Here is a 3,034-nt window from a genome sequence, read left to right as displayed (position 1 = left end):
CAACCAACTCTAGTTATGAATGGTTCACTCAGAGTCAGGTACAAGGCAACTCCAGCAGAAAAGTTAACCAGCGTCTGGAGAAAACCATGACACAACCCAACAGGTCTCAAGGCATAAGACTACCAGACTTGACTTGTTCTTACATCTCATTCTTGCAAGGGTAATGGGCACCAAAAAAAAATCTTTTTAGCTATCAATAAATATAATCCAATAAAAACATTAGTTCTAGTATTCTTTATGCTAACTAACAAGTCATCTTTGGTAGATTTTTACAGTGTCTTACACAGACGTCATCATCTCTGGAGCAGATATTATTCATTTAGATGCTACGAGTGATGGTAATTGCTTGTATTAATCAAGAATCTTCAAAGAATGAACAGTGTGTGTCTATCTGTCTGTGTGTGTGTGTGTGTGTGTGTGTGTTTGCATGCATGCTACATATTTCCTGTGGTGTGCCCTCATTTTCCTACTGGGGAAGAATGGATTTATTTGACTTATACATTCAGATAACAGTTGATCACTGAAGGAAGTCCAAGTAGGAACTCACGGGGAAGCAGACACAGGAACCTGGAAGGAATGCTGCTAGCTGGCTTGCTCTCCCTGGTCCATATAGCTTCCTTTTCTATACAACCCAGGACCACCTGCCAAGAGGTGGCCTAGCCTCTCGGTGGGTCGGCCCCTCTCACAACAGTCATTAATCAAGGAAATACTCCACAGATTTGTCCACGGCCAATCTCGTGGAGGCATTTTCTCAACTGAAGTTCCCTCTTCCCATATGACTGTAGTATGTGTTGAGTTGACAAAAAAAAAAAAAAGAAAAAAAAAAAAAAACCACCACCAACAACAACTAATCAGCACACTCATGTACTAGTCATTTCTGAAATGGGCATAACTTATCTGGTTAGTAGCAAAGGCAAAAACCGTGCCTCAGAGCAGGAAACCAATCTACCTGGGTACCAGGGATTATCTCCATTTGGTAGCTGTCAGAGGTAGGGATTATTAAAGTCTTAAGAGCATCCATTTGCTCATGTAATAGTGAGATTATTTTTTATCCTTACCCTGATTGCTCTAGTGGGCTGCTAGGATAGCCCCACTTCGATGTTGATGTACTGTAAGTGTTCATGAGTCAACTAATGCCCCAAAGTCATATAGTATGTAAACACAAAGAGGTTTTATTCTGCCGAAGTCCAACACGCTGGGTTCTCCCATTACTAAGATAGAGAGACAACCAAGTGAGCTCACCGGCCTGATTTAAAGCACATTAGGGGATTCCAGAGGTAGGTAAACTTTTTCTTACTCCCATCTCTAGAGAAATTCTATTACCAGGGTTTTGGGGCTGGAAACTGTTGCTGAGGAAGTCTGGAAACTGCTGCTGACCCATTGTCCTTGCCAGATGACAGGGCAGCTTCTAAAGTCTAGACTTGCCTGGACTTGCCCAGTTCTTGGAACTAGAGATTTAAGTCTAGTCTCCCGAAGCCTGTCATGGAGTCAGCCTAGCCTTCTCAGTATCTGTCTGCTAGGAAGGTTGACAGCTGATATGATAACCTTGACCAGAGTCACACCTTTCCCAGGGCCATCTGGCATCCAATGACTGATAGAATACACTGAGTGTTTAAAAAAAAATGCCCTCGTTCCTTTGCCTCAAGACGGACAAGCTCTGAAGATCAAAATCTGGGATCAGCAGAGTGCTCCAGGGAGAACGTCACTGCAACCTGATCCAGCACAGCACATCCGTTCCTCCCTCCACTTGTTCTGACTGTACCTTGGTCTTCAGCCCCCATCAGTGCTGTTCCCAAAAGCTTTCCCTAAATAAACTTCCTGTGCTCACAGTTCCCTTGCAGAGTTGAGTTTCTGGAGACTAAAAGTCTTATCTCAGAAGTTCCAGAGGATTGGAGGTGAGAAAGATAGTAGCAGGCTCAGACCATGCCGTGAAATAAGTACTCATTGATTTGTTGACTTGAACGAATGGATAATACCTTGTCTTGTTTGCAAGGCTTGACGGGTGACGCAGGGGTAGAGCACTTGCTTAGCATTTCCAAGTAAAGACTATGAAAGAAGAGAGACTTAGAAAACATCCATAACTATTCAAACTCTACGCCTAAATTATATTTGAGAACAAAATTAAAAAGAAAGTGGAAAGTGGGCAAAGTCATTTGTAATATTTCAACACCATTGCTTTTTATAGCCCCGAACTCATGCGTGGGTCGAGCTGCAAACTGTGCAAGAGGCAAGCTACGAAGCAAGAGCCACAGATTACTGACGACTCTTATTTCTGTCCTTATTTTAGATCACTGCTGTCACTCTGCAGATGAGCATGGCAAATATTTGAGATGGGAATGACAGGCAATTCTGTCAGCTTTTCTCTCTTGAAAACCTAAAAGCCTTGTTTGAGTTTGCACAACCACCCTCCCCACCCCCCTTAACCGTGAGCCTTGCCGCAGGCTTAATGGAGATGTAAAAACTCTTGCATCTCTAGGACCTCAGTAACACCAAGGGACCCAACACACAGTGTCCAGGATGCCCCGTTCATGGGCCTGCCTCCTAAGCTGCTTGCATTGGCACTCCAGCGAGCTGGCTTCTTGAAGCCTTACCTTCTCCGCCAGGTTGTTTCTCACTGTTGTGTTTTCTACTCTGATATGAAGAGGCTATTCAAAGAATCTACTCTCTGACCACTCCAGGCAATTTTGCTCGTTAAAAATGTACTGGCATAGGGGACTAGGGAGATGGTTCGGTTGGCTGCTAAGCATGCCTGAGGAACTGAGTTCAGATCTCCAGGAGGCGGCATAGGGCTGGCTGGCCGGCCAGCCTAGGTGACTAGAGAGCTTCAGGTTCAGCGAGGGACATTCATACTCTGCCCTCCAACATGTTACCATACGCATAAACACATACATACATTCAAATATATAAAAAAATATTTTATTGGTGTCTATTCATTTTACATATTACTAAGGTTTGGGGTGCATTGCTTTTTTTTGTTTGTTTTTGGTTTTTGGTTTTGCTTTTTGTGAGTTTGCAATCAGGTCGTAGCACCCAT

Source organism: Rattus norvegicus, chromosome 2 (genome assembly GCF_036323735.1).
Source record: "Rattus norvegicus strain BN/NHsdMcwi chromosome 2, GRCr8, whole genome shotgun sequence".
Taxonomy (NCBI): domain Eukaryota; kingdom Metazoa; phylum Chordata; class Mammalia; order Rodentia; family Muridae; genus Rattus; species Rattus norvegicus.
The sequence above is the reverse complement of the archived record's forward strand: the minus strand, read 5'-3'. Positions refer to the sequence as shown.